The following is a 13,069-nucleotide window of genomic DNA, read 5'->3' on the forward strand; positions in this document are numbered from 1 at the left end:
GCTAGATCAGTAAGTAGAATAAAGGGAATCAACAAATGGTTTCTGATGAGTGTAAATGGCTTTGTAGTGAGCCAAGTTTGGGTGCTGATGCTGAAAGAAGTGAGTGCTCTGGGAGCTGGGCTGATGCAGCGAGACAGGGGGATGAGCAGGCAGCAGGCACATCCACAGGGATGCCAGGATGCCTTCCTTCACAATAAAAGCTGTCACAGGACAGAAGCAGCAAGCAACTTGAAAAGGAATGGCTCTTGTTCTGGGCAAGCCACCTTGTACTAGAAGATTCAAGGCAACTCTTGGCGGATGAGGGGGAGGACAAGTGCAAGGCTGCATGTCATTTTCCAGAACTCCAATCGTATGCTAGGAAGCCAAAGCGACGTCTGATTGGGTGTGTGCCCACTTTTGGGAAAAAAAAAGAAGCAGACATTGAAGACTCAGACAGCAATAGATCCTGGGGAAGTTGCTGTGCTTCCAGCAGGCTGATGTCCTAGAGCATCCCCATCTGCCTAGCACAGCTTTCCTGATCATACACTTTACATGGTGTATGCAGATTCCTTTGGCAGCAGCTGCTCTACATGTAAAGCAGTGCCAGGTTCTGGGCTGGAGAGAGTGGATCAGAGCTCACTGACTTCCAGGTAATGTATAGCCAGAGCTATGTATCTGTGGATGGCAACCTTCATTAGCCAGAACTGCATTGGCAGTGCTTGAGAGCCAAGCAAGATGTTAGGAGAGGACAGATCAGAAGGCAGGTACTATTGCCAAGGGTATTTGCAAGGATTAATGGAGTGGGATTCTAATTAGACCTCCAAATCCACCATCTCTATTGAAATCCAAAGAGAGGTCCCCTTGTGCCCCTCCACTTATCCTCCTCTTCCCTATTTATTTTTCTTAATCAATGTGTTTCTCATCCTCTCCCTCCCCCATATCCAGCTCGTCTACATACGTCTGCCAATAACAGGATATGCAGCTGGGGAAACCGTAGGCTCCTTGCTGATGCATCTCTCACAGCAACAGGGCTTGATGATTTTCTGATGGGATATGATGTGTCAAATCACAAAACATGTTCGGCGTCTTGTACTCCTTGATCTCCCACTTCCCTGAGCTGGATGCATCAAGTGCACAGGGAGTTTCAACATTATTAACAGTGACATCCACTCTATACCTGCTAAACATTTCTATCAAACTTCAGCCATCAAACAATAACACGTTTATCCTGTGAAGCCAGCTGTCCAGCTGCTAAATTATGCAATCCAACCTGCACCGGTAAGGGTTATTAATAGCTCTTTGCCACATTCAGCATTGTTATGAAACATGCATCTATTATGTATGGAACAGCGTTCGAGAAAATTAAGTGCGACCGCCTGATACTCCATCTGCTATCCAAAGGTTAGAGACGTAGATTTGCTCATCACCGGTGCTCTTAGAACACAGGCGTGACAAACAGATCATTATGTGAGCCTGGAAACATGACTTTCTCCAAAGAGAATCTGCAGAAATGGATGGATGGACGGGTAGATGGATGGATGGATTGAATTTACAGGGATGACAATTGTCTGATCGATGAAATGTGAATCCTAATGGTACATGACAAAATGCTTTAATAAACAATAAAAAGCTTAGTGGAGGATTATTATTATTATACAAGATTTCTATAGCGCCAACAGTTTTCTCAGCGCTTTACAATATAACGGGAGACGATACAGCAACAATACAGTTCAATACAAGAGGGATAGGAGGGCCCTGATCCTTGGAGCTTACAATCTAAGAGCTTTTATTATTATTATATAGGATTTCTATAGCGCCAACAGTTTTCTCAGCGCTTTACAATATAACGGGAGATGATACAGCAACAATACAGTTCAATACAAAAAGGTTAGGAGGGCCCTGCTCCTTGGAGCTTACAATCTAAGAGGGAGGGGCTAGTGGTACAAAAGGTAACAACTGTGGAGGATGGACTGTTAGGAGGAATAGAAGATTCCATTATTAGCTGAGGGCAGGATAGGCTTCCCTGAAGAGATAGGTTTTCAGAGATCACCTAAAAGTGAGCAGAGTAGGCGATAGTCTGATAAATTGGGGTAGAGAGTTCCAGAGGATGGGGGAAGCTCTGGAGAATTCCTGGAGATGAGCATGGGAGGAGACAAGGGAACTAGAGAGCAGTAGGTCGTGTGAGGAGCGGAGAGTATGGTTTGGGTGATATTTGGAGACAAGATTGGTGAGTTATAAATGGCTTTATATGTTATTGTTAATGTTTTTAATTTTATCCATTGGGCATTGGGAAGCCAGTGGAGGGATTGGCAGAGAGGGATGGCAGATATGGAACGGTTAATAAAGTGGATGAGTCTGGCAGCAGCATTCATGATAGACTGAAGAGGGGATAGCCTGCGATGAGGTAGGCCAATGAGGAGGGAGTTTCAATAGTCAAGATATTTCATCCATTGTCGACAATATGCTGTATATGAAGCCTATATGCCTTTGCTATATGTTAGACCATACCAATATTTAATGAGACATGTTCAGCTCACATTTATTTATTTTTTAATAGGTATTGATATACAATCAACAATTTACACAGTGCTTTACATGCTGTACATTCACTTCAGTCCCTGACTTAAAGGAGCTTACAATCCAAAGTCCCTGCCTTACATGCATTCATACACTGGAACCTACAATGTACCTACCAGAATGTCTTTGGAGCGTGGGAGCAAAACCAGAGCACCTGGAGGAAACCTACATAAGGACTAGGAGGACTCCATGAAGTGGTGTCCTGAGCAGATCTGAACTGAGGACCCCAGTGCTGCAAGGCAGAAGTGCTAAATTATCAGTGCTATATAATTACGTATAATAATGTTTTCTCATCATGACCGGGTCCCTTTACATTTGTACCTTCTGTTATAGTGTGTTACCATGTTGTACTGTACTTTGCATTTAAGCAACCCACACATTTAAAATAGGCTGCCAATGCATGGCAACATATGAAAAAATGTCCATGCAGAATTTAACACAGTGCAGCACAATATATAGGATGTGCCATGCAGTGCGCAACAGTGCAGGTGTATTCCAGGTTACTATAACTGTGCATTGGAACACCATTCCAAATGAATGGCACCACAAGGCATGTCACAAAATGCTGTGCATTAACATGCATCATGGTGACAGGCAGTGACCAAACCCCAGTGGACAGGGTGAAACGCGTTAGAGGGCATGGCCAGTATGGTGGCTGAGGCCATTCCCTAACATTGGACTTCTGGGGTCAGTTGAGCAACGTCAATCCCTTCACTTATAAGAGGCAGTAAAATATCAATCACCACAAATTACTGTAACACAGGTAGGAAGCCAGTTTAACAGAACCTGACCTGAGTGAAATATGCCATTGTTGACATCTCCTTTTAAAGTCCCTGGTCACACTGGATGTGAATTAGCATGTGATTTGCAAATCACATGCCAAGTTGAACTCTATTGCCTGCCATTAGAATGGTCATATCGATATGGTTCTGACTTGGTTGGGGCCGCATCAATTTTTAAAGGAGTACATTATTTATTTATTTCAGGTACTTATACAGCTCTGTCAATTTACACAGCACTTTACATATATATATATATATATATATATATATATATATATATATATTGTACATTCACATCAGTCCCTCAAGGAGTGTACAATCTAAGGCCCCTAACTTACATTCATACATACATACATATATTAGGGCCAATTTAGACAGGATCCAATTAACCTACCAGCAAGTCTTTGGAGTGTAGGAGGAAACCCACACAAGAACAGGGAGAACATGCAAACTCCAGGCAGGTGGTGCCATGGTTGGGATTTGAACTAACCACCCTAGTACTGCCAAAAGTGCTAACCATTTAACCACTGTGTATATGCACTAATTTTGGTGCGATTTGCATAGACATCTGTGTTTGCATAGACATCTGTGTCAGATGTCTTGCAAATTGCACCTGAAATTGGCATGTCACCTGACTTTGACAGCGCGCAACTTCACTGTAAGTCACACGATTTCAAAGACTGATTTGATGTGACCGGGGTGTAAACGCTAGTTTTCCAAGCTGTCATGCTGATCTTCTGGTTTCAATATGTTTTGAACCACTGACACAAAACAGATATGCAGATCTAGTATCCATGTATGCTTGTTCCTGGTCAGTTACTCAGAAACCTTTGAAGCCACAGATAGCCAAGATGTCATTTTTGTCAGAGGGTGGTCAAAAATGGCAGCTTACATTTTTCTCTTACTGCAGGATTACATTAAAGTGAACCTGTAGCAATGCTATGGACATGCAAGTATGTACAAATGCTTAACAAATGGTAAAAGAGCATTAAAATATGCCTTCACTGACCTCTGTGTCTGCAGGCAATGTAGATTATGTCATCCTCTAAGTCAGCCTTTCTCAACCAGGGTGCCTTGAGGTTCCTTCAGGGGTGCCTTGGCAAAAAGTCTAAAAATTGCCCAAAACTTGTATACAAGCCAGCGGATAGGACAAGCCTGCCTTCTTGTTACACAAAGCCACAGGTTTTCATTGTGCACCATTATGACCTTCTAGCCGCCGGCATCCTGACAACCAATAACATAGTTGATAAGGAGGATGTCAGCTGCCTGCACACATCCTAGTTTGGCCCTCCCCTGCCCCTCTCCATCAGTGCTGGGGTCACATTAGCTCAGTGATGGAGAAAAACTGAGGGAGAAGAGAAACATTGGAATACTAGTCAGTACCAGTGTGCAAAAGTGTATTTGCATTGGAAGAATGAATCACCTCTAATGTTGGGTGTCCTAAATGTGTGGATGTTGCTGCGTTATATACAACTATTAGAATAGTTTTTCACATTTTAGAATGGGGTGCCATTTTAAAATTATGGACAGTCTAGAGACACCCCATTTTAGAATGGGGTGCCTCAAGATTGTCCACAATTTTAAAGGGTGCCTCAGGATTGTCCATAATTTTAAAGGGTGCCTCAGGACTGTCCATAATTTTAAAGGGTGCCTTGACTGAAAAAAAGGTTGAGAAACACTGCTCTGGGTTCACGCTCCCCCCCCCCATGCCCCCCTCCATTCACTCCTGGGTGATTTTAAGTACGTTTCCTAAACGTCAATATTTTCATACACCTAAGTGTTTAGGCACTTAAAGCTTGTCATTTGTCACTCGAAGCTCAAAAAACTACATGACTGTTTTTGGGACAATGTTGTAGACTTTAATGAGTGTCTGTAAACCCCCTGAAATCACTTTTTCTGCTTCTCTTCCTTGTAGTAACTAGGTTTCCCTTGTCTAAAACAAAAAGCTGAAGCCTGAAAAAGTCCAAAAATGATGTAAAAATGCACAAAAAAGTTACAAATTGCCTGAAAATGCTTATGCCCAAGTATGAAAGGTATTTTAGAGATTAGAAGGCTGTTGATTCACTGGTGAGAGTACTGGTGAAGAGCAGGGTGAGCTAACCTGATTTGGAGAAATACTTCAGTATTTCTAATGTTAACTTTGAGGATGAATTGCTCTTCAGCATCTGTAGCTGTAGAAGTTAATGATAGCTTACTCTAATCCTCATTTACTTTTTTAAATTTTTTTAGAGTCATTACACATACGAGAGTGGACTATTTTTGTTTTTTATTTATATTACTGAAAATTGTAAGTACTTTAATGTCCATTACCTGTCCACACATTTACATTTTGAAGGAACAATTATTATTATTATTATTATACAGGATTTATATAGCGCCAACAGTTTGCTCAGCACTTTACAATATAATGGGAGACAATACAGCAATAATACAGTTCAATACAAGAGGGATAGGAGGGCCTGATCCTTGGAGCTTACAATCTAGGAGCAATGAACCGTTACCATGGTGCACCCAATGTGACTGATTAACTAAAGGAGTAACATATGCTCATTTTGCAAACGAATGTTCACTTAGCTTACTGAATGAGACAAAAGTGTGCTAACATCTCTCATCTGTCATCTAATCATGTGCAAGAATAATTATGTTTTAATTTTCGTTGCACTCAATTGGGTATTCTTTGCAAAGAGAACTTTCACTACATTCATAAAGTGAAAGTCTCCTTGAAAAGTAAAAATTCACTTAGCAGACAAAACATGCTGTACTTCTTTGGTAAATCAGCCACAATGAAAGCTTCACTTGCAAGGCAATAGGGAACATGCATCTTGTGCTTTGTGCAGCCACAAGGATTTTGTAGATAAAGCATTTGTAGAATATTGGTTTATTATGGACATAGTATGAAATGTGTTCAGCTAGTTGTTAAAGCCATCTTATGCTTTTTCAACGCATAAGAAGAGAAGGAAAAATGAGAACATTTTCTTGTTTATGTGCTGTGGATATATCAAGAGTTTTATAAAACTAAAGGGAGTTTAAGAACAGACAGTCTCTGTCATTTGTAAAAAAAAAATATACAATATTACTTATTATTTATACTATTATTTAAAAGTTTGGAATTGCCTCGAAATGTTCATGTTTTGATAATAGTTGATACTTTGATTTACCAAGGTACCATAAAAATGGATCAGATGATATAATCAATATACTGAGAATGTTATAACATTCTTTTTATTGAAGAAGACCTCTCTATTCATCAAATGTTGCATTAATCAAAGAATCTTTTATTAGTAACAGCTACAGCTTTGCAGACCTTTGGCATTCTAGCTGTCAGTATTTGAAGATATTCAGGGAAATTTCATCCCACGCCTTCTTCAGCTCTTCCCAGAGGTGTGACTGTCTTGTTGAGCATTTTAATCTGAATTTACAGTGAAGCACTTCCCACAATAGCTCAATAGGGTTGAGATCTGTTTTTCTGATTTTTAATTCAAATAGGTTTTGCATAGATTGGAAAAATTCCTTGGATTATTGTCCTGCTACAGGATAAAATTTGCACAAACTAAACACCGACCGCAGGGGATGGAATGGGATTATAAAATAGAGTGGTGACCAAAGTAACCCTACACAATTATATTTTCTCCACTATGCACCTCATAAGGCATCAATCTCACTGCATGCTTTCATTAGCTCTGTGTTTCACATCTGTTTTTTTACTTGATCCAGACCCCTTAAAGTGTTACTAAACCCACAACAGCAAAATCAGTCTGTATATGCAGTAAAGCATGCTTGTTATACTCACTGTGGAACCTAAGGGGTTAATCCTCTGCATTGTGTAAAAACGTTGTTTGATCCTGTCTTCTCTGATCCTTCCCTTTTTCCAGTGCCCCCCTCTTATCTCCTGATAAGACATATCATGTGGAGTCACTCTGCACATGCTCAGTTTGATGTGTAGTGCTAAAGAGGTTTTTTGTTTTCCTGGGAGAGTGCATGTGATCAGCACAGGGTCAATAAGCACTGTCCAGACAGAGGTCAGGGGTCCCGCATCTTCCTAGAGCAGAATGAAAACTCAGTCTACAAGCTTTAACCTGGAGACTGCTAGAAGTCACAAGACTGCTCTAACTGCTGATGAGAAAAGGTATTTAGCAGTTTATATTTACTAAAATAAATATATTTCCATGTTATGTGTACTGTGGGAGACCAGATATAGTGAATGCAGGGTCCTGGGTTTAGTAACACTTTAAACATTGTTAATAATACTCTTTTTTTAGATCCTGCACCATCCAATGTCTATGCTTTTTGTCATCTTTATTTTTTCTTTTACAGTGCATTTAGCTTCCCCACAATGGGATTTTTTTTTTAAAGTCTACCTCCAAGGCTAGCATTCCAGAGTCAACTTTTTAAATGTTGTAAATGACACTGGTATTTGGAGTGTACTATACAAGAAAGCAACCATTTGAAGGCCTTAAGGCTAGGTTCACACCTATGCAGGTTACATTTGACCCGTTTCTGTATTGTGTTTTGTGTTGTGGTTTTGATGCATTTTTGCTGCGTTTTGCGTTTCTTTTTTAATTTTTTTTATTTTCTTGTTGCTACGCAGATTTAAAATGCAAAACACAAAATGCATCAAAAATGCTGCAAAAACACAATACATGCTTTTCTGCAGCGTTTCCATTGAAGTCTATAGAACCAAAAACGGAACTTTTTGCGCTAAAAAAATTCCCTGACCCTTTAAAAAAAACGCACCGGGTGAAAACGCGGAGATGTGAACCTGTCCCATAGGAAATCATGCTAAATGGACTGTAATGCGTTTCTGCAAAACGCTGAAGACAATGCTTAGGTGTAAACCCAAAGTTAAGGCATTTTCTTCCCAAACTGACTATTCTGATGTATCTATCCTCTTGTGCAATTTAGCATTAAGTCAATGTATATATAAAGTGCAGCGCTCGATAATAAAATCAATGAAAAGAAAATAGATCCTTAATGAATCAGTAATAAATATATGCATAAAAATTCAAAAAACAAAGGAAAGTCCAGCAAATCTATATAAGGATATAAGTGCTCAAGGTGACTTGGATGTCCGGTATCCGTGTGATAGTAATAAAGCAATGCGCACTCACCAGACGCGCATAATAAATGCACTTTGTATATAAATCATCCAGATGTCGTCTGATAGTGGTTGGTCCTTCCTCTGCTTAGTCTGAGGTAGATGATCCTCTTCCACTAGGGGTCCCCCTATGTATTCCTGATGGGTATTATCCCTCTGGTTGGCCTGGGTAGTAGTAATCTGTCCTTGGAGTGGGCGACCCCCCTCTGAGGACGTGCTGGAGCACGATACGCGTCAGGAAGAGCCACACCACGCCGTGACGTCACGCCGCCGGAGCAATGTGGAGCTTCGGCGGCCAGCTTTTTACACCAGTCGGGGGAGCACTCTAGCCCACAGACCCACTCCAAGGATGGATTACTACTACCCAGGCCAACCAGAGGGATAATTCATTAAGGATCTATTTTCTTTTCATTGATTTTATTATCGAGCGCTGCACTTTATATATACATTGTCTTCTCCTAGGGTCATTGGTACCTTTTCTGTGCATAGCAGCTTGTTGCTTTTTTACTTAGGCGCTTGTACTACTCTCTGTATAAATTTAGCATTAAGGTCTTCAGTTTTTAGTGTGTGGAATAACCTTGATTTGAAAAAAAAAACAAAACAATAAAGAGTTTCTTACAATTTTTAAACAAACAAACAAACAAAAAAAAATAAGTTTTGAATACTAGAATCTTGCAACCCACGGAAAGACGATTTAATTGTTTTTTTATACAGAACAAAGGGCTTCAGCTGTGCCAGCAGAATTGCAAAGGTCTTTTTGTTAACCAGTTATCATCAAACATAAGCACAGGCAAACGTAAAGCCAAATTCAACGTTTAATTTAATTTCAAATTGTTTGTTTGGGCTAAATAAATAATTCCCATTACTAGCACATGTGGCTTCGCTCAGTGCTGTATAAACTGTATGTAGCATCAGCACAGTGTTCCGGCAGTGGTACAGGGACTTCCTGGCAGGTTTCCAGAGTCAGACTGAGCACTTTTCAGCCATTCACATGTAGCTTTGTATTTTTTCATTGAATACAAGGATTCCTCTGATTTTCTGAGGAGGAGAGGTGGGTGGATGACATCACAATCTCCACCTTCTTGTATTCAGTCATAAAAAAAAATCAAGTTTTCTGTGAATGGCTGAACAGCATTAGCAAGATTTGGTTTTGTTCTGTGAAGGGGGCGAAAAGTCCCAGTACTACTGACAAAACACCCAAAGCACCGTATACTGTAAGTAGCTGATGTTTCATACAGTTTATAAAGTGCTGACAGGGGGTACATTTCTTAGTAATAGAAATCATTCATTTGGGCCAGCTTGGTCCAAACGAATCATTTAAAGTGAAATGAAACCTGAAGTTAGGCTTTAAAGTGTTTGTAAACCTTTACATATACCCAATGAAGCGACTGGCCTCAGGTGATACACAGAGATTAATCAAATTTGCCTAAATACGTTGTACCTGTTTATCTGCAACGCCTTTTTCCTACATCCATTCAAAGTGCAGAATTTACCCAAGATCTCTCAATTCTGAAAAACAGAGGGTGTGGAGCTGAAGTTAAACTCAGTGAGTGGAGCTCTGATAGCTGATTGGAGAGAAGCCCCCCCCCCCCCCCTTCACAAAGCATGCAGGAACAGAGTTGAGGATGTCAGTCACAGGCTGTGCCCTCTCCGTAACCATTTTAGTTCTTGGTGGGAGGAAAATTTGTCAGAAAGGACCCATGATGGTAGCAGAGGAAGGGGCAGCAGAGAGAAATTACACTTAGTGCTATGGATTGAGACACGCACACACTATAAATGGATATGCTTTGTTTATATTTCATGTCTGAGATTTTCAACCACTTTGAGCATGAGTTAAAAGAGTTTATCATTGGGCATTGGCTGCTGCAAATGGGGCTCTGCAGTCATTAATGAATAATAAATTCATCGTTTTATGTATTTATGTATTTATTTATTTATTTATTTCAGGTACTTATATATTGCCATCAATTTATGCAGTGCTTTACATATATATTGTACATACACATCAGTCCCTAACCCTCAAGGGGCATACAATCTAAGGTCCCTAACTTACATTCATACATACATATACTAGGGATAATTTAGACAGGAGCCAATTCACCTACCAGCAAGTCTTTGGAATGTGGGAGGAAACCGGAGTACCCGAAGGAAACCCACGCAGGCACAGGGAGAACGTGCAAACTCCAGGCAGGTGGTGCCGTGGCACTGGGATTCGAACCAATGAGCCTAGTACTGCCAGACAGAAGTGCTTACCATTTATCACCATTTATCAACCATTTCATCATTTCAATTATCAATAGCAATTTGGAACAATAGCTATGTCTGGGATATTTCAATATCAATTTAATAGTGCCTCAATGCTAGTGTAAAATATAAAGGAAGGATAAAAATACTCATTTAATACACAGGTATAGGGGCAATGTGCTAAGTAGCTAGATATAAACCAATGAGATCGTACTTTATTGAAGCCAGGCTGAAAGAAAATAATAGGTTCTGATTGCTTGCTTATGGCATTGCACTTTGCAAAGAGCAAATTTTATTGAAAAAGCCCACTTGTGCGATGTTGACCCGTATTCATCCTGCTTTAATCTTCTTAATTCGTCTCACTGTGTTATTTGGAACACATGTAATTTGGTAATATGTATTGAAGATAAGCACACAATACTGCAGATCTACAATATGTAATTTTGTGCAAGCTGGAGGTAAATGTTTATAGCTGGTGACAGTGACATGTGCTCATAAATGTGCAATTATTTACAAGAAACTGTCTCTTTTGGTCATACATTTAATGCGTTTTAAAGTATCTGTAAACCTTATTTTATTGACATCTAGTGTGTACTGCCCACCATTAACAACTGCATTTTATTAAACAAGATAATTGTTTTACACCTTTTTTTAATCCTTTGTTGCTAATTTTCTGAAGCTTTCTTGGGGTCACTTCATGTCTACATGCATGCATTCAAGAGATCACTGCATGGCATTCCTGATAGTGACAACAGTAGACCATGACAGTGTAGCGTTTTGAATCAGGCCTTTTGACAGGGTGAAAATGCAGGAGAATAATTTGAAGGTAGGGACGGAGTATCATCATATCTTACCTATGAGGATGTGTATGAACAAGGACATTTATTGAAAAATCCCCAAGTATTATCTTAAAGAAAGCTATGGAGCCCTGGATGGCAGTACAAGCTGACAGGGGTTCTAACCCTTCCTTGCTCTATCCAAAACTAAGAAAAGAAGTTTAGGGAGTTTATAGGTATGGATCTTTTATTCATGGTTACATTGGTCCAGCCTGAACCAATGGAACTATGTATATACCTTATCTGGCCAATGCCCCTGGAAGATTGAAATAAATGTAGTAGGCACTACTACTCCATTTATCTCCACTAGCTCCTATTGTATTCTGAACACTTGGCTGCTCAGCGTGGATGCTGTGCAAAGCATTCTCTGCCTGGACAAGGTGGAGGGCATGACATCACCACCCTGCCTCTGCAACTAGCCCAATCAGAATGCTTTGCATTACTTAAGAAAATGCAAAGCATTCTCTGAATGGCACCTGTGTACCGGCCAACCTCCTGTGTTCAGAATGAGGCAGAGTAGCTGCTCAGCACAGAACCTGGACGCAAGCGGAGAAAACTGAAGTAGCAGTGTCTACTTCAGTGATTTTCAACTTCCAGGGATATCAGCAGGTATGGTATATACATACTTACATTGGTCAAAGCTCAACCAATGTACAGTGGGGAAATAATTATTTGATCCCCTGCAGACTGTGTAAGTTTGCCCACTTACAAAGAAATGAAGGGTCTATAATTGTTTATCATAGGTGTGTTTTAAATGATAGAGACAGAATATCAACCAAAAATCCAGGATTAAACACACTATGTAAATGTTATAAATTGAGTTGCAGTTCAGTGAGTAAAATAAGTATTTGATCCCCAAGCATAACATGACTTAGTAATTGGTGGCAAAACCTTTGTTGGCAAGCACAGAGGTAAGACATTTCTTGTAGTTGGTTACCAGTGTTGTCTGACAGAACAGATGACAAGTGTATATTTGTAAATGTACTTTTCCAGCAGCAACTAGTTCAACAGTTCTTTTCCAGAGAGATGCATTTAATCAGTTCAGCGACAGTTCATAAAACAGAGGTACAGATAAGACAGATGACAGGGTATTTAGAATATTCATGCCACCATCAGAAACCCTCAGGACTCACTTTCTCCTGTCACAACTTAACTAGAAGAAACTTCCCTAATATACACATTCTCCTAATTCAGTATAATGACAAGCACTCTGATTGGCCATTTTTAGGAGCCCCTTTGATCGTCTGGGTGACAGGTAATGCCTTTTGGGATTGGACAGCTGCAGTCATAATTCTAATCAAAGTTGTCTAGATATTTCCTAAACTACATTCTTTTACTATTAATTAGATAAACAATCTACCCTTTGAAGAATGCTATTTACCATACTTAATACCCCTTTTTATGTTATTAGATAGTAGATGTTGACCAAGTCTTTCAAGTCGCACTGAGCTATCTGTCTTTTATCACCCTTGCAAGTTTGCAAATTACCTCCTTTGAAATGTAACAAGTTGGCCCCCAATTGCCAAGGTGATATTGCATAAACTTAACATAGAAAA

The 13,069-nt window shown here is 39.9% G+C and overlaps 1 long non-coding RNA gene across 1 annotated transcript; it reads left to right on the forward strand.

Annotated features, from left to right (window-relative positions):
• Positions 1 to 212: 212 nt before the first annotated feature.
• LOC149464786 (uncharacterized) lies at positions 213 to 6,373 on the forward strand. The gene is made up of 2 exons (XR_016312294.1): positions 213 to 629; positions 2,537 to 6,373. It is a non-coding gene; the product is annotated as an uncharacterized LOC149464786 (long non-coding RNA).
• Positions 6,374 to 13,069: the final 6,696 nt, after the last annotated feature.

This window comes from Staurois parvus, unplaced genomic scaffold (assembly GCF_062004578.1).
Source record: "Staurois parvus isolate SC_StPar_1 unplaced genomic scaffold, SC_StPar_1.0 ptg000147l, whole genome shotgun sequence".
Taxonomy (NCBI): domain Eukaryota; kingdom Metazoa; phylum Chordata; class Amphibia; order Anura; family Ranidae; genus Staurois; species Staurois parvus.